Source organism: Leiobunum rupestre, chromosome 11, assembly GCF_980474605.1.
Source record: "Leiobunum rupestre chromosome 11, qqLeiRupe1.1.hap1, whole genome shotgun sequence".
Lineage (NCBI taxonomy): Eukaryota > Metazoa > Arthropoda > Arachnida > Opiliones > Sclerosomatidae > Leiobunum > Leiobunum rupestre.
In genome coordinates this window covers 25,927,056-25,950,768 of record NC_143394.1, presented here as the reverse complement: position 1 = coordinate 25,950,768, position 23,713 = coordinate 25,927,056, and positions in this window count along the sequence as shown.

The following is a 23,713-nucleotide window of genomic DNA, read 5'->3' as shown; positions in this document are numbered from 1 at the left end:
TGGAAGAACTTAATGAGTTCCCATGTTTAAATTTATTGAAAATTGCCAAAATTGAGTCATATATTAACCATATTTTGGAAACCTATAAATTTAACCCAAAATATCGTTATAAAAATAACCCATTTTGGGTGAAAACGAAAACCACCCAATATTTTGTTTGGTTAAATACTAACTCAACAATGGGTAAAAAAACAACCCAACTAATTGTTAAATTATAACCCAAAATTTTGTCATATATTAACCATATTTTAGGCTAATGTTCAATCCATATTTGGGTAACTTTTCACCCAAAATAGCGTTATGAAAATAACCCTTTTTGGGTGAAAACTAAAACAACCCAATATTTTGTTTGGTTAAATACTGACCCAACAATGGGTAAAAAAAAACAACCCAACTAATTGTTAAATTATAACCCAAAATTTTGTCATATATTAACCATATTTTAGGCTAATGTTCAATCCATATTTGGGTAACTTTTCACCCAAAATAGCGTTATGAAAATAACCCTTTTTGGGTGAAAACTAAAACAACCCAATATTTTGTTTGGTTAAATACTGACCCAACAATGGGTAAAAAGCAACCCAACTAATTGTTAAATTATAACACAAAATTTTGTCATATATTAACCATATTTTAGGCTAATGTTCAATCCATATTTGGGTAACTTATAAATTCTCCCAAAATAGCGTTATGAAAATAACCCTTTTTGGGTGAAAACTAAAACAACCCAATATTTTGTTTGGTTAAATACTGACCCAACAATGGGTAAAAAAACAACCCAATTTGGGTCAAAAACAACTCAATATTTTTAAAGCAAGTGTCAAGTAGCTCTTTTTGCAACAGATGTCGCTATCGTCGACATCAAAACAAGATGCTTATGCCACATTTTGACCCAAAATGAGATAATTATACCCCTCACGTTGATTGGATCGGTTTTAAATTGGACAATAACATACATTACAGCAATTATAAACAATATTTTTATATGGGATATATTATTTAGTTTAAAGTCCTCTAAATAGTGTATAAGTTGTTAAATATAATACTCTACAATGGCGCTCTGACCACTTTATCATTTGGCTATTTTGTATTTAACTTCCTTGGCCATTAATAGATGGCACCACGCCCTCCACTAAAGTCGCTTTTTTCCGAATAATCGGATAGATTCATTGCCATTTCTAATACCAGGGGCCTTTCCACAATACAGGTGGCAATGATAGAGCCGACAGTTGCTTTAAGAGTGAAGGTGTTTAATAAAACGGGGGATATTTCGGCCCCCGATTGGAAATTACGGCGTATAGGTCCCCGGGAATCGAGGAATTATCTTTAATGCCACTCGATATGAATTTAATTCAGGCGTCATTCTATTGGTATTAATTATCTCTATCTACCTATGCCAGTGCTGAACCGCAGTTTTTAATCAAAAGGGGATATTTCACCCCACCCGAATGGAAATTACGGCGTATAGATCCCCGGAAATCGACGAATTATCTTCAATGGCACTCGATATAGTTTTATTTCGGGCGCATTTGGCCAATATTCCAGAATATATCACGCATTTAGCCAATATTCACGAATATATCACGCATTTAGCCAATATTCACGAATATATCACGCATTTAGCCAATATTCACGAATATATCACGCATTTAGCCAATATTCACGAATATATCACGCAATTAGCCAATATTCACGAATATCACGCATTTAGCCAATATTCACGAATATATCACGCATTTAGCCAATATTCACGAATCTATCACGCATTTAGCAAATATTCACGAATATATCACGCATTTAGCAAATATTCACGAATATATCACGCATTTAGCCAATATTCACGAATATATCACGCATTTAATGTATGTTCACCAGGAATATTATGCGTGGTCACGAAGTTAACAAATATTCACGAAGATTGCGCATATTAGCAAAATCACGTGTGGCGCATATTCACGGATTTTACATGTTAATCATGTGGTCACGCATTTAACGAATATTCACGAATATCACGCGTGAATCACGATCTCTTCAACGGCACTCGATTTAAATTTAATTCAGGCTCCATTCGATTAGTAAATAACCTTTTAAGATGTGCTAGGAGGAAGAGGTTACTATTGTGGCTGTGCCACCTTGTATTACAAATACTTTCAATGTTTTCTACTGTACTATCAGTAATAAATAAAACAATTTGCTTCGATTCCTTAAAATGAAAACTGACTATTTCGTTATTAGAGGGAATATTATCTACAAGGCAACCTTTAAGGACGAGAGTTAAAAATATTTATGATAAAAAGAACTGCTACTTCATGGAATGGATGATCCTTACAATTCCTTAATAGTTAATCGAAGATTCGCGGGGCCTATTAGCAGCATACTGAAGATGGGAACCAGCATACTAAACCTTGGGTACAATAACTATTATGCCCCATTTTAACGCTAGCCAGTAGCGAACAAAAATCGTTCAAATCCGCTTCCAACTTTTGAACTTTCCGAGTCGATCGGTTTTAAACTGATAATTACAGCTACATTTCACGCACGCTTAGTGCGCATGCGCATGCGCATTTTGATTAATTTTGCCGCGAGTATCAAAATGAGGTTTAAGTCTGAGTAGACTTGAATGGGTATAGGGGTGCGAGAGGAATCTAGAGCCCATGGTCAGGGGGACTATAAACGCTCAAAGTTAATGCACCACTGATGACAAACCGAAAAAAAAAAACAACCTGCGGGTGCGTTAGTTGGGTATAACACATATAGGGGGAGGGTGTGATGTCGGGGTTTTTATAGAACAATTTTAATCTTTGGTGGGTGGGTACGCTGGGTACCCGACAAATCCAAATATTTGACAGTGAATAAATGTCAACAATTTATTTTTATCACGATTTGTGTATACGCTGCTCAAACATAACCATAAACTATAAACTTAAATATATAGTCTTTGTAAACTCAGAGTCGAGAGAGATCGCGCCAGAACATTTTGATGTTGCGTTCAGCAGTGACGGCGTAAAGGGGGCAACGGGGTGGTCTGCCTCGGGTGCCAGGGTAGCTAGGGGAGCTATTTTAGAGGTTCAAGGGCGAGGGGTGCAAATCAAGAAAAGTAGGAAAATTATTTAAGGGCTCGAGGGTGCGGGAGTACAAATCAAAGAAGTTGGATTTCACGAAACATTGGCACACGGGGGACCAAGGGCTGTATTAAGGCATGTTCCAAGTGTGCCATGGCAAAGGGGCCCCGAGGTTATGGTGAACTTAGGGGGCCCTGGCCATTGCCTTCGAAATAAATACTTCTTTTCCATTTTTAAATATATTATTATTTTTAGGGGCCCCAAATTCTACTTTGCACAGGGCCTCCAATAGTGTGAATCCGGCCCTGCGGGGACCAAGCCTTCTTAAGCTGTCACTGTCATTCAGTCATCGGCTTATACACCCTTTTTTTGGGGAATTCTCCATATCCTGGGACCAAAGACCCGTGCCTGGTTCCCGGTAGTGGCCGACTAGCGGGTGGCCAAAAAGAGGAGTTGAAAAGACCGCGAAAAAGAGTCTATACATTGGTGTTTTCAGGGCCGGCGTTAGGGGGGGGGGTAAGTGGGGCAAAAGTACCCCGGGCCCGGGCCTCTGAAAGGGGCCCGCTGAAACGGGTGCCTAACTAAAATTTTCTGATATTTCCAAAAAACCGAATTTTGGAGTAAAAATTACCTGGGGCCCGAAAATCCTAGCGCCAGCCCTGAGTGTTGTTGCTATGTTTCAGCGTACTAGAATTCTCCAAACATCTGCTTTTGTAGATAAAAGTCTCCTTATTTTTCCTTCAAATAAACCTTACCCGTTACTATTGTCTTCGTACTTTTAGCTTCTATTCGTAGATAACGATTTATAGTTTATACAGTGTCTTACGAATGGGTGTGTCAAATAAAATGTCTAATGAACATGGGTCCTAAAGCGCTTCGTTTCGGAGATTTGGGCTTTAAAAAAACACAAAAAAGCAAATTCACGAACGGTAATCTTCCTTGAACCAAATTGTTGGTTTTTAATTAATTGATAACAAATAACAATAGTTCATTAGTGAGCTTTTAGAAGTGAGATACGTCTGACTATAAATACAACGTATTTCAAAGTAGTGATACTGTTTCAAATAAAGGTAAAGTTAGATTTTGGTCAGATATTTATCTACTGTTTTTACCTCTTAGAGTGAACTATGTTCACTGAGAAGTTTTGCATTCGCCGTGTCTGTCTGCTGTGCGCTGTAAACGCGTTCGCAATTCCGGGGCCAATTTACGCGCATTCGCAGTTTTTTAAATTTTGTTAATATTATTTGTTTGTGTTATGGGGTGCGTTTGTTGTGTTGTTTGTTTGTGTTGTGGGGTGCGTTTGTTTGTTTGTGTTGTGATTTTGTCGTATTGGTTGTGTTCTGGGTATTAGCGCGTCTTGTGTATACTGGAACCCGAGCCCTCCTGCATGGTAGGTGAGTATTTTTCCACAGAACCACCGACACATATTACGCTTCCTTGAAAATTAAACATTCTGCTTAAAGGCACACTGTCAAGGTACATGCCCCTGGAACTAGCCTTCTTTAAACGAAAATATTTTTACAAAATTCTAGTTCCAGGGCGTAAAGATTTTCATTCTCGTGTTTACTTAAACAAAGTTAAAATAGGCGAATGAAAAAGTATTTTCCACATGGTCCTTCTGTTTCGATTTTGTCAACTCTAGAAAAGTAGGTTTGGTGAGATACTCCCTTCCTAACCTCCACCCAACCCCCTTGGCTCCGCTACTGGGTTAAGGGGCGCCTGGTCGTCTAGTGCCTAGAGGCCCTAAGGGTCTTAATCCGGCACTGACGTGAACTAGTGAAGTATCAACCGTCTCCAAACCTATGCATTTTAAAAACCATCTCACCAAAACAAAGCCAAATATGTATATATGTTGTAGCAGAAGTAGCAAAATAAAAATTAGTATACGTTACTTATACTTATAAGTATGTTTACTTTAGATTTATGATAAAAGCACCTACATATATCACCTTAGCAAAATAGACTATCATTAAAAAATTGAAAAAATTAAATTAATTAATATTAAAATGTGGCCAAATTTTCAGTAACACGCTATCTTGATCACCCTGTACATCAATTACCAACATTATTATAATCATCCTGTACTTAAATTACCAACAATAAAATATTCTCCCTGCACATTAACTATAAACAATATTTTAACCACCCTGTGCATTAATTCCTAACAATATAACAATGTAAAAACGTAAAAACAAGTATCATCAATAGGAGCGCTTTCTCAATCACTCAGTACATTATCATTATTCTCTCGGCGCTGAGAACGATGGAATCGAACGAAACCCCCTTCGTTCGCGATAAAATGATTCACTGGCACGTAAGCGGCTGTGTATTCTCTCGGCGCTGAGAACGATGGAATCGAACGAAACCCCCTTCGTTCGCAATGAAATGATTCACTGGCACGTAAGCGGCTGCGTATTCTCTCGGCGCTGAGAACGATGGAACCCAACGAAACCCCCTTCGTTCGCGATAAAATGATTCACTGGCACGTAAGCGGCTGCGTATTCTCTCGGCGCTGAGAACGATGGAATCAAACGAAACCCCCTTCGTTCGCGATAAAATGATTCACTGGCACGTAAGCGGCTGCGTATTCTCTCGGCGCTGAGAACGATGGAATCAAACGAAACCCCCTTAATTCGCGATAAAATGATTCACTGGCACTTAAGCGGCTGCGTATTCTCTCGGCGCTGAGAACGATGGAATCAAACAAAACCCCCTTAATTCGCGATAAAATGATTCACTGGCAATTAAGCGGCTGCGTATTCTCTCGGTGCTGAGAACGATGGAATCGAACGAAACCCCCTTCGTTCGCGATAAACTGGTTCGCTGGCACGTAAGCGGCTGCGTATTCTCTCGGCGCTGAGAACGATGGAACCGAACGAAACCCCCTTCGTTCGCGATAAAATGATTCACTGGCACGTACGCGGCTGCGTATTCTCTCGGCGCTGAGAACGATGGAATCAAACGAAACCCCCTTAATTCGCGATAAAATGATTCACTGGCACTTAAGCGGCTGCGTATTCTCTCGGCGCTGAGAACGGTGGAATCGAACGAAACCCCCTTCGTTCGCGATAAAATGATTCACTGGCACGTAAGCGGCTGCGTATTCTCTCGGTGCTGAGAACGATGGAATCGAACGAAACCCCCTTCGTTCGCGATAAAATGATTCATTGGCACGTAAGCGGTTGCGTATTCTCTCGGCGCTGAGAACGATGGAATCGAACGAAACCCCCTTCGTTCGCGATAAACTGGTTCGCTGGCACGTAAGCAGCTGCGTATTCTCTCGGCGCTGAGAACGATGGAATCGAACGAAACCCTCTTCATTCACGATAAAATGATTCACTGGCACGTAAGCGGCTGCGTATTCTCTCGGCGCTGAGAACGATGGAATCGAACGAAACCCCCTTCGTTCGCTATAAAATGATTCACTGGCACGTAAGCGGCTGCGTATTCTCTCGGCGCTGAGAACGATGGAACCGAACGAAACCCCCTTCGTTCGCGATAAAATGATTCACTGGCACGTAAGCGGCTGCGTATTCTCTCGGCGCTGAGAACGATGGAATCAAACGAAACCCCATTAATTCGCGATAAAATGATTCACTGGCAATTAAGCGGCTGCGTATTCTCTCGGTGCTGAGAACGATGGAATCGAACGAAACCCCCTTCGTTCGCGATAAACTGGTTCGCTGGCACGTAAGCGGCTGCGTATTCTCTCGGCGCTGAGAACGATGGAATCGAACGAAACCCCCTTCGTTCGCGATGAAATGATTCACTGGCACGTAAGCGGCTGCGTATTCTCTCGGCGCTGAGAACGATGGAACCGAACGAAACCCCCTTCGTTCCCGATAAAATGATTCACTGGCACGTAAGCGGCTGCGTATTCTCTCGGCGCTGAGAACGATGGAATCAAACGAAACCCCCTTAATTCGCGATAAAATGATTCACTGGCACTTAAGCGGCTGAGTATTCTCTCGGCGCTGAGAACGATGGAATCGAACGAAACCCCCTTCGTTCGCGATACAATGATTCACTGGCACGTAAGCGGCTGCGTATTCTCTCGGCGCTGAGAACGATGGAATCGAACGAAACCCCCTTCGTTCGCGATAAAATGATTCATTGGCACGTAAGCGGCTGCGTATTCTCTCGGTGCTGAGAACGATGGAATCGAACGAAACCCCCTTCGTTCGCGATAAACTGGTTCGCTGGCACGTAAGCAGCTGCGTATTCTCTCGGCGCTGAGAACGATGGAATCGAACGAAACCCCCTTCGTTCGCAATGAAATGATTCACTGGCACGTAAGCCGCTGCGTATTCTCTCGGCGCTGAGAACGATGGAACCGAACGAAACCCCCTTCGTTTGCGATAAAATGATTCACTGGCACGTAAGCGGCTGCGTATTCTCTCGGCGCTGAGAACGATGGAATCGAACGAAACCCTCTTCGTTCGCGATAAAATGATTCACTGGCACGTAAGCGGCTGCGTATTCTCTCGGCGCTGAGAACGATGGAATCGAACGAAACCCCCTTCGTTCGCGATAAACTGGTTCGCTGGCACGTAAGCGGCTGCGTATTCTCTCGGCGCTGAGAACGATGGAATCGAACGAAACCCTCTTCGTTCGCGATAAAATGATTCACTGGCACGTAAGCGGCTGCGTATTCTCTCGGCGCTGAGAACGATGGAATCGAACGAAACCCCCTTCGTTCGCGATAAACTGGTTCGCTGGCACGTAAGCGGCTGCGTATTCTCTCGGCGCTGAGAACGATGGAATCGAACGAAACCCCCTTCGTTCGCGATGAAATGATTCGCTGGCACGTAAGCGGCTGCGTATTCTCTCGGCGCTGAGAACGATGGAATCGAACGAAACCCCCTTCGTTCGCGATGAAATGATTCACTGGCACGTAAGCGGCTGCGTATTCTCTCGGCACTGAGAACGATGGAATCGAACGAAACCCTCTTCGTTCGCGATAAAATGATTCACTGGCACGTACGCGGCTGCGTATTCTCTCGGCGCTGAGAACGATGGAATCAAACGAAACCCCCTTAATTCGCGATAAAATGATTCACTGGCACTTAAGCGGCTGCGTATTCTCTCGGTGCTGAGAACGATGGAATCGAACGAAACCCCCTTCGTTCGCGATAAAATGATTCATTGGCACGTAAGCGGCTGCGTATTCTCTCGGCGCTGAGAACGATGGAATCGAACGAAACCCCCTTCGTTCGCGATGAAATGATTCACTGGCACGTAAGCGGCTGCGTATTCTCTCGGCGCTGAGAACGATGGAATCGAACGAAACCCCCTTCGTTCGCGATAAAATGATTCACTGGCACGTAAGCGGCTGCGTATTCTCTCGGTGCTGAGAACGATGGAATCGAACGAAACCCCCTTCGTTCGCGATAAAATGATTCATTGGCACGTAAGCGGCTGCGTATTCTCTCGGCGCTGAGAACGATGGAATCGAACGAAACCCCCTTCGTTCGCGATAAACTGGTTCGCTGGCACGTAAGCAGCTGCGTATTCTCTCGGCGCTGAGAACGATGGAATCGAACGAAACCCTCTTCATTCGCGATAAAATGATTCACTGGCACGTAAGCGGCTGCGTATTCTCTCGGCGCTGAGAACGATGGAATCGAACGAAACCCCCTTCGTTCGCGATAAAATGATTCACTGGCACGTAAGCGGCTGCGTATTCTCTCGGCGCTGAGAACGATGGAACCGAACGAAACCCCCTTCGTTCGCGATAAAATGATTCACTGGCACGTAAGCGGCTGCGTATTCTCTCGGCGCTGAGAACGATGGAATCAAACGAAACCCCCTTAATTCGCGATAAAATGATTCACTGGCAATTAAGCGGCTGCGTATTCTCTCGGTGCTGAGAACGATGGAATCGAACGAAACCCCCTTCGTTCGCGATAAACTGGTTCGCTGGCACGTAAGCGGCTGCGTATTCTCTCGGCGCTGAGAACGATGGAATCGAACGAAACCCCCTTCGTTCGCGATGAAATGATTCACTGGCACGTAAGCGGCTGCGTATTCTCTCGGCGCTGAGAACGATGGAACCGAACGAAACCCCCTTCGTTCGCGATAAAATGATTCACTGGCACGTAAGCGGCTGCGTATTCTCTCGGCGCTGAGAACGATGGAATCAAACGAAACCCCCTTAATTCGCGATAAAATGATTCACTGGCACTTAAGCGGCTGAGTATTCTCTCGGCGCTGAGAACGATGGAATCGAACGAAACCCCCTTCGTTCGCGATACAATGATTCACTGGCACGTAAGCGGCTGCGTATTCTCTCGGCGCTGAGAACGATGGAATCGAACGAAACCCCCTTCGTTCGCGATAAAATGATTCATTGGCACGTAAGCGGCTGCGTATTCTCTCGGTGCTGAGAACGATGGAATCGAACGAAACCCCCTTCGTTCGCGATAAACTGGTTCGCTGGCACGTAAGCAGCTGCGTATTCTCTCGGCGCTGAGAACGATGGAATCGAACGAAACCCCCTTCGTTCGCAATGAAATGATTCACTGGCACGTAAGCCGCTGCGTATTCTCTCGGCGCTGAGAACGATGGAACCGAACGAAACCCCCTTCGTTTGCGATAAAATGATTCACTGGCACGTAAGCGGCTGCGTATTCTCTCGGCGCTGAGAACGATGGAATCGAACGAAACCCTCTTCGTTCGCGATAAACTGGTTCGCTGGCACGTAAGCGGCTGCGTATTCTCTCGGCGCTGAGAACGATGGAATCGAACGAAACCCTCTTCGTTCGCGATAAAATGATTCACTGGCACGTAAGCGGCTGCGTATTCTCTCGGCGCTGAGAACGATGGAATCGAACGAAACCCCCTTCGTTCGCGATAAACTGGTTCGCTGGCACGTAAGTGGCTGCGTATTCTCTCGGCGCTGAGAACGATGGAATCGAACGAAACCCCCTTCGTTCGCGATGAAATGATTCACTGGCACGTAAGCGGCTACGTATTCTCTGGGCGCTGAGAACGATGGAATCGAACGAAACCCCCTTCGTTCGCGATGAAATGATTCACTGGCACGTAAGCGGCTGCGTATTCTCTCGGCACTGAGAACGATGGAATCGAACGAAACCCTCTTCGTTCGCGATAAAATGATTCACTGGCACGTAAGCGGCTGCGTATTCTCTCGGCGCTGAGAACGATGGAATCGAACGAAACCCCCTTCGTTCGCGATAAAATGATTCACTGGCACGTAAGCGGCTGCGTATTCTCTCGGCACTGAGAACGATGGAATCGAACGAAACCCTCTTCGTTCGCGATAAAATGATTCACTGGCACGTAAGCGGCTGCGTATTCTCTCGGCGCTGAGAACGATGGAATCGAACGAAACCCCCTTCGTTCGCGATGAAATGATTCACTGGCACGTAAGCGGCTGCGTATTCTCTCGGCACTGAGAACGATGGAATCGAACGAAACCCTCTTCGTTCGCGATAAAATGATTCACTGGCACGAAAGCGGCTGCGTATTCTCTCGGCGCTGAGAACGATGGAATCGAACGAAACCCCCTTCGTTCGCGATAAACTGGTTCGCTGGTACGTAAGCGGCTGCGTATTCTCTCGGCGCTGAGAACGATGGAACCGAACGAAACCCCCTTCCTTCGCGATAAAATGATTCACTGGCACGTAAGCGGCTGCGTATTCTCTCGGCGCTGAGAACGATGGAATCGAACGAAACCCCCTTCGTTCGCGATAAAATGATTCACTGGCACGTAAGCGGCTGCGTATTCTCTTGGCGCTGAGAACGATGGAATCGAACGAAACCCCCTTCGTTCGCGATAAAATGATTCACTGGCACATAAGCGGCTGCGTATTCTCTCGGCGCTGAGAACGATGGAATCAAACGAAACCCCCTTAATTCGCGATAAAATGATTCACTGGCACTTAAGCGGCTGCGTATTCTCTCGGCGCTGAGAACGATGGAATCGAACGAAACCCCCTTCGTTCGCGATAAAATGATTCACTGGCACGTAAGCGGCTGCGTATTCTCTCGGTGCTGAGAACGATGGAATCGAACGAAACCCCTTCGTTCGCGATAAAATGATTCACTGGCACGTAAGTGGCTGCGTATTCTCTCGGTGCTGAGAACGATGGAATCGAACGAAACCCCCTTCGTTCGCGATAAACTGTTTCGCTGGCACGTAAGCGGCTGCGTATTCTTTCGGCGCTGAGAACGATGGAATCGAACGAAACCCCCTTCGTTCGCGATAAAATGATTCATTGGCACGTAAGCGGCCGCGTATTCTCTCGGCGCTGAGAACGATGGAATCGAACGAAACCCCCTCTGTTCGCGATAAACTGGTTCGCTGGCACGTAAGCGGCTGCGTATTCTCTCGGCGCTGAGAACGATGGAATCGAACGAAACCCCCTTCCTTCGCGATGAAATGATTCACTGGCACGTAAGCGGCTGCGTATTCTCTCGGCGCTGAGAACGATGGAATCGAACGAAACCCCCTTCGTTCGCGATAAAATGATTCACTGGCACGTAAGCGGCTGCGTATTCTCTCGGCACTGAGAACGATGGAATCGAACGAAACCCTCTTCGTTCGCGATAAAATGATTCACTGGCACGTACGCGGCTGCGTATTCTCTCGGCGCTGAGAACGATGGAATCAAACGAAACCCCCTTAATTCGCGATAAAATGATTCACTGGCACTTAAGCGGCTGCGTATTCTCTCGGTGCTGAGAACGATGGAATCGAACGAAACCCCCTTCGTTCGCGATAAAATGATTCATTGGCACGTAAGCGGCTGCGTATTCTCTCGGCGCTGAGAACGATGGAATCGAACGAAACCCCCTTCGTTCGCGATGAAATGATTCACTGGCACGTAAGCGGCTGCGTATTCTCTCGGCGCTGAGAACGATGGAATCGAACGAAACCCCCTTCGTTCGCGATAAAATGATTCACTGGCACGTAAGCGGCTGCGTATTCTCTCGGTGCTGAGAACGATGGAATCGAACGAAACCCCCTTCGTTCGCGATAAAATGATTCATTGGCACGTAAGCGGCTGCGTATTCTCTCGGCGCTGAGAACGATGGAATCGAACGAAACCCCCTTCGTTCGCGATAAACTGGTTCGCTGGCACGTAAGCAGCTGCGTATTCTCTCGGCGCTGAGAACGATGGAATCGAACGAAACCCTCTTCATTCGCGATAAAATGATTCACTGGCACGTAAGCGGCTGCGTATTCTCTCGGCGCTGAGAACGATGGAATCGAACGAAACCCCCTTCGTTCGCGATAAAATGATTCACTGGCACGTAAGCGGCTGCGTATTCTCTCGGCGCTGAGAACGATGGAACCGAACGAAACCCCCTTCGTTCGCGATAAAATGATTCACTGGCACGTAAGCGGCTGCGTATTCTCTCGGCGCTGAGAACGATGGAATCAAACGAAACCCCCTTAATTCGCGATAAAATGATTCACTGGCAATTAAGCGGCTGCGTATTCTCTCGGTGCTGAGAACGATGGAATCGAACGAAACCCCCTTCGTTCGCGATAAACTGGTTCGCTGGCACGTAAGCGGCTGCGTATTCTCTCGGCGCTGAGAACGATGGAATCGAACGAAACCCCCTTCGTTCGCGATGAAATGATTCACTGGCACGTAAGCGGCTGCGTATTCTCTCGGCGCTGAGAACGATGGAACCGAACGAAACCCCCTTCGTTCGCGATAAAATGATTCACTGGCACGTAAGCGGCTGCGTATTCTCTCGGCGCTGAGAACGATGGAATCAAACGAAACCCCCTTAATTCGCGATAAAATGATTCACTGGCACTTAAGCGGCTGAGTATTCTCTCGGCGCTGAGAACGATGGAATCGAACGAAACCCCCTTCGTTCGCGATACAATGATTCACTGGCACGTAAGCGGCTGCGTATTCTCTCGGCGCTGAGAACGATGGAATCGAACGAAACCCCCTTCGTTCGCGATAAAATGATTCATTGGCACGTAAGCGGCTGCGTATTCTCTCGGTGCTGAGAACGATGGAATCGAACGAAACCCCCTTCGTTCGCGATAAACTGGTTCGCTGGCACGTAAGCAGCTGCGTATTCTCTCGGCGCTGAGAACGATGGAATCGAACGAAACCCCCTTCGTTCGCAATGAAATGATTCACTGGCACGTAAGCCGCTGCGTATTCTCTCGGCGCTGAGAACGATGGAACCGAACGAAACCCCCTTCGTTTGCGATAAAATGATTCACTGGCACGTAAGCGGCTGCGTATTCTCTCGGCGCTGAGAACGATGGAATCGAACGAAACCCTCTTCGTTCGCGATAAACTGGTTCGCTGGCACGTAAGCGGCTGCGTATTCTCTCGGCGCTGAGAACGATGGAATCGAACGAAACCCTCTTCGTTCGCGATAAAATGATTCACTGGCACGTAAGCGGCTGCGTATTCTCTCGGCGCTGAGAACGATGGAATCGAACGAAACCCCCTTCGTTCGCGATAAACTGGTTCGCTGGCACGTAAGTGGCTGCGTATTCTCTCGGCGCTGAGAACGATGGAATCGAACGAAACCCCCTTCGTTCGCGATGAAATGATTCACTGGCACGTAAGCGGCTACGTATTCTCTGGGCGCTGAGAACGATGGAATCGAACGAAACCCCCTTCGTTCGCGATGAAATGATTCACTGGCACGTAAGCGGCTGCGTATTCTCTCGGCACTGAGAACGATGGAATCGAACGAAACCCTCTTCGTTCGCGATAAAATGATTCACTGGCACGTAAGCGGCTGCGTATTCTCTCGGCGCTGAGAACGATGGAATCGAACGAAACCCCCTTCGTTCGCGATAAAATGATTCACTGGCACGTAAGCGGCTGCGTATTCTCTCGGCACTGAGAACGATGGAATCGAACGAAACCCTCTTCGTTCGCGATAAAATGATTCACTGGCACGTAAGCGGCTGCGTATTCTCTCGGCGCTGAGAACGATGGAATCGAACGAAACCCCCTTCGTTCGCGATGAAATGATTCACTGGCACGTAAGCGGCTGCGTATTCTCTCGGCACTGAGAACGATGGAATCGAACGAAACCCTCTTCGTTCGCGATAAAATGATTCACTGGCACGAAAGCGGCTGCGTATTCTCTCGGCGCTGAGAACGATGGAATCGAACGAAACCCCCTTCGTTCGCGATAAACTGGTTCGCTGGTACGTAAGCGGCTGCGTATTCTCTCGGCGCTGAGAACGATGGAACCGAACGAAACCCCCTTCCTTCGCGATAAAATGATTCACTGGCACGTAAGCGGCTGCGTATTCTCTCGGCGCTGAGAACGATGGAATCGAACGAAACCCCCTTCGTTCGCGATAAAATGATTAACTGGCACGTAAGCGGCTGCGTATTCTCTTGGCGCTGAGAACGATGGAATCGAACGAAACCCCCTTCGTTCGCGATAAAATGATTCACTGGCACATAAGCGGCTGCGTATTCTCTCGGCGCTGAGAACGATGGAATCAAACGAAACCCCCTTAATTCGCGATAAAATGATTCACTGGCACTTAAGCGGCTGCGTATTCTCTCGGCGCTGAGAACGATGGAATCGAACGAAACCCCCTTCGTTCGCGATAAAATGATTCACTGGCACGTAAGCGGCTGCGTATTCTCTCGGTGCTGAGAACGATGGAATCGAACGAAACCCCTTCGTTCGCGATAAAATGATTCACTGGCACGTAAGTGGCTGCGTATTCTCTCGGTGCTGAGAACGATGGAATCGAACGAAACCCCCTTCGTTCGCGATAAACTGTTTCGCTGGCACGTAAGCGGCTGCGTATTCTTTCGGCGCTGAGAACGATGGAATCGAACGAAACCCCCTTCGTTCGCGATAAAATGATTCATTGGCACGTAAGCGGCCGCGTATTCTCTCGGCGCTGAGAACGATGGAATCGAACGAAACCCCCTCTGTTCGCGATAAACTGGTTCGCTGGCACGTAAGCGGCTGCGTATTCTCTCGGCGCTGAGAACGATGGAATCGAACGAAACCCCCTTCGTTCGCGATGAAATGATTCACTGGCTGGTAAGCGGCTGCGTATTCTCTCGGCGCTGAGAACGATGGGTATCGAACGAAACCCCCTTCGTTCGCAATAAAATGATTCATTGGCCCGTAAGCGGCTGCGTATTCTCTCGGCGCTGAGAACGATGGAATCGAACGAAACCCCCTTCGTCCGCGATAAAACGATTCACTGGCACGTAAGCGGCTGCGTATTCTCTCGGCGCTGAGAACGATGGAACCGAACGAAACCCCCTTCGTTCGCGATAAAATGATTCACTGGCACGTAAGCGGCTGCGTATTCTCTCGGCGCTGAGAACGATGGAATCAAACGAAACCCCCTTAATTCGCGATAAAATGATTCACTGGCACTTAAGCGGCTGCGTATTCTCTCGGCGCTGAGAACGATGGAATCGAACGAAACCCCCTTCGTTCGCGATAAACTGTTTCGCTGGCACGTAAGCGGCTGCGTATTCTTTCGGCGCTGAGAACGATGGAATCGAACGAAACCCCCTTCGTTCGCGATAAAATGATTCATTGGCACGTAAGCGGCCGCGTATTCTCTCGGCGCTGAGAACGATGGAATCGAACGAAACCCCCTCTGTTCGCGATAAACTGGTTCGCTGGCACGTAAGCGGCTGCGTATTCTCTCGGCGCTGAGAACGATGGAATCGAACGAAACCCCCTTCGTTCGCGATGAAATGATTCACTGGCACGTAAGCGGCTGCGTATTCTCTCGGCGCTGAGAACGATGGGTATCGAACGAAACCCCCTTCGTTCGCAATAAAATGATTCATTGGCCCGTAAGCGGCTGCGTATTCTCTCGGCGCTGAGAACGATGGAATCGAACGAAACCCCCTTCGTCCGCGATAAAACGATTCACTGGCACGTAAGCGGCTGCGTATTCTCTCGGCGCTGAGAACGATGGAACCGAACGAAACCCCCTTCGTTCGCGATAAAATGATTCACTGGCACGTAAGCGGCTGCGTATTCTCTCGGCGCTGAGAACGATGGAATCAAACGAAACCCCCTTAATTCGCGATAAAATGATTCACTGGCACTTAAGCGGCTGCGTATTCTCTCGGCGCTGAGAACGATGGAATCGAACGAAACCCCCTTCGTTCGCGATAAACTGTTTCGCTGGCACGTAAGCGGCTGCGTATTCTTTCGGCGCTGAGAACGATGGAATCGAACGAAACCCCCTTCGTTCGCGATAAAATGATTCATTGGCACGTAAGCGGCCGCGTATTCTCTCGGCGCTGAGAACGATGGAATCGAACGAAACCCCCTCTGTTCGCGATAAACTGGTTCGCTGGCACGTAAGCGGCTGCGTATTCTCTCGGCGCTGAGAACGATGGAATCGAACGAAACCCCCTTCGTTCGCGATGAAATGATTCACTGGCACGTAAGCGGCTGCGTATTCTCTCGGCGCTGAGAACGATGGGTATCGAACGAAACCCCCTTCGTTCGCAATAAAATGATTCATTGGCCCGTAAGCGGGTGCGTATTCTCTCGGCGCTGAGAACGATGGAATCGAACGAAACCCCCTTCGTCCGCGATAAAACGATTCACTGGCACGTAAGCGGCTGCGTATTCTCTCGGCGCTGAGAACGATGGAACCGAACGAAACCCCCTTCGTTCGCGATAAAATGATTCACTGGCACGTAAGCGGCTGCGTATTCTCTCGGCGCTGAGAACGATGGAATCAAACGAAACCCCCTTAATTCGCGATAAAATGATTCACTGGCACTTAAGCGGCTGCGTATTCTCTCGGCGCTGAGAACGATGGAATCGAACGAAACCCCCTTCGTTCGCGATAAAATGATTCACTGGCACGTAAGCGGCTGCGTATTCTCTCGGTGCTGAGAACGATGGAATCGAACGAAACCCCCTTCGTTCGCGATAAACTGGTTCGCTGGCACGTAAGCGGCTGCGTATTCTCTCGGCGCTGAGAACGATGGAATCGAACGAAACCCCCTTCGTTCGCGATAAACTGGTTCGCTGGCACGTAAGCAGCTGCGTATTCTCTCGGCGCTGAGAACGATGGAATCGAACGAAACCCCCTTCGTTCGCGATAAACTGGTTCGCTGGCACGTAAGCAGCTGCGTATTCTCTCGGCGCTGAGAACGATGGAAACGAACGAAACCCTCTTCGTTCGCGATAAAATGATTCACTGGCACGTAAGCGGCTGCGTATTCTCTCGGCGCTGAGAACGATGGAATCGAACGAAACCCCCTTCGTTCGCGATAAACTGGTTCGCTGGCACGTAAGCGGCTGCGTATTCTCTCGGGGCTGAGAACGATGGAATCGAACGAAACCCCCTTCGTTCGCGATAAAATGATTCATTGGCACGTAAGCGGCTGCGTATTCTCTAGGCGCTGAGAACGATGGAATCGAACGAAACCCCCTTCGTTCGCGATAAAGTGGTTCGCTGGCACGTAAGCAGCTGCGTATTCTCTCGGCGCTGAGAACGATGGAAACGAACGAAACCCCCTTCGTTCGCGATAAAGTGGTTCGCTGGCACGTAAGCAGCTGCGTATTCTCTCGGCGCTGAGAACGATGGAAACGAACGAAACCCTCTTCGTTCGCGATAAAATGATTCACTGGCACGTAAGCGGCTGCGTATTCTCTCGGCGCTGAGAACGATGGAATCGAACGAAACCCCCTTCGTTCGCGATAAACTGGTTCGCTGGCACGTAAGCGGCTGCGTATTCTCTCGGGGCTGAGAACGATGGAATCGAACGAAACCCCCTTCGTTCGCGATAAAATGATTCATTGGCACGTAAGCGGCTGCGTATTCTCTAGGCGCTGAGAACGATGGAATCGAACGAAACCCCCTTCGTTCGCGATAAACTGGTTCGCTGGCACGTAAGCAGCTGCGTATTCTCTCGGTGCTGAGAACGATGGAATCGAACGAAACCCCCTTCGTTCGCGATAAAGTGGTTCGCTGGCACGTAAGCAGCTGCGTATTCTCTCGGCGCTGAGAACGATGGAATCGAACGAAACCCTCTTCGTTCGCGATAAAATGATTCACTGGCACGTAAGCGGCTGCGTATTCTCTCGGCGCTGAGAACGATGGAATCGAACGAAACCCCCTTCGTTCGCGATAAACTGGTTCGCTGGCACGTAAGCGGCTGCGTATTCTCTCGGCGCTGAGAACGATGGAATCGAACGAAACCCCCTTCGTTCGCAATGAAATGATTCACTGACACGTAAGCGGCTGCGTATTCTCTCGGCGCTGAGAACGATGGAATCGAACGAAACCCCCTTCGTTCGCGATAAAATGATTAACTGGCACGTAAGCGGCTGCGTATTCTCTCGGCGCTGAGAACGATGGAACCGAACGAAACCCCCTTCGTTAGCGATAAAATGATTCACTGGTACGTTAGCGGCTGCGTATTCTCTCGGCGCTGAGAACGATGGAATCAAACGAAACCCCCTTAATTCGCGATAAAATGATTCACTGGCACTTAAGCGGCTACGTATTCTCTCGGCGCTGAGAACGATGGAATCGAACGAAACCCCCTTAATTCGCGATAAAATGATTCACTGGCACTTAAGCGGCTGCGTATTCTCTCAGCGCTGAGAACGATGGAATCGAACGAAACCCCCTTCGTTCGCGATAAAATGATTAACTGGCACGTAAGCGGCTGCGTATTCTCTCGGCGCTGAGAACGATGGAACCGAACGAAACCCCCTTCGTTCGCGATAAAATGATTCACTGGCACGTTAGCGGCTGCGTATTCTCTCGGCGCTGAGAACGATGGAATCAAACGAAACCCCCTTAATTCGCGATAAAATGATTCACTGGCACTTAAGCGGCTGCGTATTCTCTCGGCGCTGAGAACGATGGAATCAAACGAAACCCCCTTAATTCGCGATAAAATGATTCACTGGCACTTAAGCGGCTGCGTATTCTCTCGGCGCTGAGAACGATGGAATCGAACGAAACCCCCTTCGTTCGCGATAAAATGATTCATTGGCACGTAAGCGGCTGCGTATTCTCTAGGCGCTGAGAACGATGGAATCGAACGAAACCCCCTTCTTTCGCGATAAACTGGTTCGCTGGCACGTAAGCAGCTGCGTATTCTCTCGGTGCTGAGAACGATGGAATCGAACGAAACCCCCTTCGTTCGCGATAAACTGGTTCGCTGGCACGTAAGCAGCTGCGTATTCTCTCGGCGCTGAGAACGATGGAATCGAACGAAACCCCCTTCGTTCGCGATAAACTGGTTCGCTGGCACGTAAGCAGCTGCGTATTCTCTCGGCGCTGAGAACGATGGAAACGAACGAAACCCTCTTCGTTCGCGATAAAATGATTCACTGGCACGTAAGCGGCTGCGTATTCTCTCGGCGCTGAGAACGATGGAATCGAACGAAACCCCCTTCGTTCGCGATAAACTGGTTCGCTGGCACGTAAGCGGCTGCGTATTCTCTCGGGGCTGAGAACGATGGAATCGAACGAAACCCCCTTCGTTCGCGATAAAATGATTCATTGGCACGTAAGCGGCTGCGTATTCTCTAGGCGCTGAGAACGATGGAATCGAACGAAACCCCCTTCGTTCGCGATAAACTGGTTCGCTGGCACGTAAGCAGCTGCGTATTCTCTCGGTGCTGAGAACGATGGAATCGAACGAAACCCCCTTCGTTCGCGATAAAGTGGTTCGCTGGCACGTAAGCAGCTGCGTATTCTCTCGGCGCTGAGAACGATGGAATCGAACGAAACCCTCTTCGTTCGCGATAAAATGATTCACTGGCACGTAAGCGGCTGCGTATTCTCTCGGCGCTGAGAACGATGGAATCGAACGAAACCCCCTTCGTTCGCGATAAACTGGTTCGCTGGCACGTAAGCGGCTGCGTATTCTCTCGGCGCTGAGAACGATGGAATCGAACGAAACCCCCTTCGTTCGCAATGAAATGATTCACTGGCACGTAAGCGGCTGCGTATTCTCTCGGCGCTGAGAACGATGGAACCGAACGAAACCCCCTTCGTTTGCGATAAAATGATTCACTGGCACGTAAGCGGCTGCTTATTCTCTCGGCGCTGAGAACGATGGAATCGAACGAAACCCTCTTCGTTCGCGATAAACTGGTTCGCTGGCACGTTAGCGGCTGCGTATTCTCTCGGCGCTGAGAACGATGGAACCGAACGAAACCCCCTTCCTTCGCGATAAAATGATTCATTGGCACGTAAGCGGCTGCGTATTCTCTAGGCGCTGAGAACGATGGAATCGAACGAAACCCCCTTCGTTCGCGATAAACTGGTTCGCTGGCACGTAAGCAGCTGCGTATTCTCTCGGCGCTGAGAACAATGGAATCGAACGAAACCCCCTTCGTTCGCGATAAACTGGTTCGCTGGCACTTAAGCAGCTGCGTATTCTCTCGGCGCTGAGAACGATGGAATCGAACGAAACCTCCTTCGTTCGCAATGAAATGATTCACTGGCACGTAAGCGGCTGCGTATTCTCTCGGCGCTGAGAACGATGGAACCGAACGAAACCCCCTTCGTTTGCGATAAAATGATTCACTGGCACGTAAGCGGCTGCGTATTCTCTCGGCGCTGAGAACGATGGAATCGAACGAAACCCTCTTCGTTCGCGATAAAATGATTCACTGGCACGTAAGCGGCTGCGTATTCTCTCGGCGCTGAGAACGATGGAATCGAACGAAACCCCTTTCGTTCGCGATAAACTGGTTCGCTGGCACGTTAGCGGCTGCGTATTCTCTCGGCGCTGAGAACGATGGAACCGAACGAAACCCCCTTCCTTCGCGATAAAATGATTCACTGGCACGTAAGCGGCTGCGTATTCTCTCGGCGCTGAGAACGATGGAATCGAACGAAACCCCCTTCGTTCGCGATAAACTGGTTCGCTGGCACGTAAGCGGCTGCGTATTCTCTCGGCGCTGAGAACGATGGAATCGAACGAAACCCTCTTCGTTCGCGATAAAATGATTCACTGGCACGTAAGCGGCTGCGTATTCTCTCGGCGCTTAGAACGATGGAATCGAACGAAACCCCCTTCGTTCGCGATAAACTGGTTCGCTGGCACGTAAGCGGCTGCGTATTATCTCGGCGCTGAGAACGATGGAACCGAACGAAACCCCCTTCCTTCGCGATAAAATGATTCACTGGCACGTAAGCGGCTGCGTATTCTCTCGGCGCTGAGAACGATGGAATCGAACGAAACCCCCTTCGTTCGCGATAAACTGGTTCGCTGGCACGTAAGCGGCTGCGTATTCTCTCGGCGCTGAGTACGATGGAATCGAACGAAACCCCTTCGTTCGCGATAAACTGGTTCGCTGGCACGTAAGCGGCTGCGTATTCTCTCGGCGCTGAGAACGATGGAATCGAACGAAACCCCCTTCGTTCGCGATAAACTGGTTCGCTGGCACGTAAGCGGCTGCCTATTCTCTCGGCGCTGAGAACGATGGAATCGAACGAAACCCTCTTCGTTCGCGATAAAATGATTCACTGGCACGTAAGCGGCTGCGTATTCACTCGGCGCTGAGAACGATGGAATCGAACGAAACCCCCTTCGTTCGCGATAAACTGGTTCGCTGGCACGTAAGCGGCTGCGTATTCTCTCGGCGCTGAGAACGATGGAATTGAACGAAACCCCTTCGTTCGCGATAAAATGATTAACTGGCACGTAAGCGGCTGCGTATTCTCTCGGCGCTGAGAACGATGGAATCGAACGAAACCCCCTTCGTTCGCGATAAAATGATTAACTGGCACGTAAGCGGCTGCGTATTCTCTCGGCGCTGAGAACGATGGAACCGAACGAAACCCCCTTCCTTCGCGATAAAATGATTCACTGGGACGTAAGCGGCTGCATATTCTCTCGGCGCTGAGAACGATGGAATCGAACGAAACCCCCTTCGTTCGCGATAAACTGGTTCGCTGGCACGTAAGCGGCTGCGTATTCTCTCGGCGCTGAGAACGATGGAATCGAACGAAACCCTCTTCGTTCGCGATAAAATGATTCACTGGCACGTAAGCGGCTGCGTATTCTCTCGGCGCTGAGAACGATGGAATCGAACAAAACCCCCTTCGTTCGCAATGAAATGATTCACTGGCACGTAAGCGGCTGCGTATTCTCTCGGCGCTGAGAACGATGGAACCGAACGAAACCCCCTTCGTTTGCGATAAAATGATTCACTGGCACGTAAGCGGCTGCGTATTCTCTCGGCGCTGAGAACGATGGAATCGAACGAAACCCTCTTCGTTCGCGATAAAATGATTCACTGGCACGTAAGCGGCTGCGTATTCTCTCGGCGCTGAGAACGATGGAATCGAACGAAACCCCCTTCGTTCGCGATAAACTGGTTCGCTGGCACGTTAGCGGCTGCGTATTCTCTCGGCGCTGAGAACGATGGAACCGAACGGAACCCCCTTCCTTCGCGATAAAATGATTCACTGGCACGTAAGCGGCTGCGTATTCTCTCGGCGCTTAGAACGATGGAATCGAACGAAACCCCCTTCGTTCGCGATAAACTGGTTCGCTGGCACGTAAGCGGCTGCGTATTATCTCGGCGCTGAGAACGATGGAACCGAACGAAACCCCCTTCCTTCGCGATAAAATGATTCACTGGCACCTAAGCGGCTGCGTATTCTCTCGGCGCTGAGAACGATGGAATCGAACGAAACCCCCTTCGTTCGCGATAAACTGGTTCGCTGGCACGTTAGCGGCTGCGTATTCTCTCGGCGCTGAGAAAGATGGAACCGAACGAAACCCCCTTCCTTCGCGATAAAATGATTCACTGGCACGTAAGCGGCTGCGTATTCTCTCGGCGCAGAGAACGATGGAATCGAACGAAACCCCCTTCGTTCGCGATAAACTGGTTCGCTGGCACGTAAGCGGCTGCGTATTCTCTCGGCGCTGAGAACGATGGAATCGAACGAAACCCTCTTCGTTCGCGATAAAATGATTCACTGGCACGTAAGCGGCTGCGTATTCTCTCGGCGCTTAGAACGATGGAATCGAACGAAACCCCCTTCGTTCGCGATAAACTGGTTCGCTGGCACGTAAGCGGCTGCGTATTATCTCGGCGCTGAGAACGATGGAACCGAACGAAACCCCCTTCCTTCGCGATAAAATGATTCACTGGCACGTAAGCGGCTGCGTATTCTCTCGGCGCTGAGAACGATGGAATCGAACGAAACCCCCTTCGTTCGCGATAAACTGGTTCGCTGGCACGTTAGCGGCTGCGTATTCTCTCGGCGCTGAGAAAGATGGAACCGAACGAAACCCCCTTCCTTCGCGATAAAATGATTCACTGGCACGTAAGCGGCTGCGTATTCTCTCGGCGCAGAGAACGATGGAATCGAACGAAACCCCCTTCGTTCGCGATAAACTGGTTCGCTGGCACGTAAGCGGCTGCGTATTCTCTCGGCGCTGAGAACGATGGAATCGAACGAAACCCTCTTCGTTCGCGATAAAATTATTCACTGGCACGTAAGCGGCTGCGTATTCTCTCGGCGCTTAGAACGATGGAATCGAACGAAACCCCCTTCGTTCGCGATAAACTGGTTCGCTGGCACGTAAGCGGCTGCGTATTATCTCGGCGCTGAGAACGATGGAACCGAACGAAACCCCCTTCCTTCGCGATAAAATGATTCACTGGCACGTAAGCGGCTGCGTATTCTC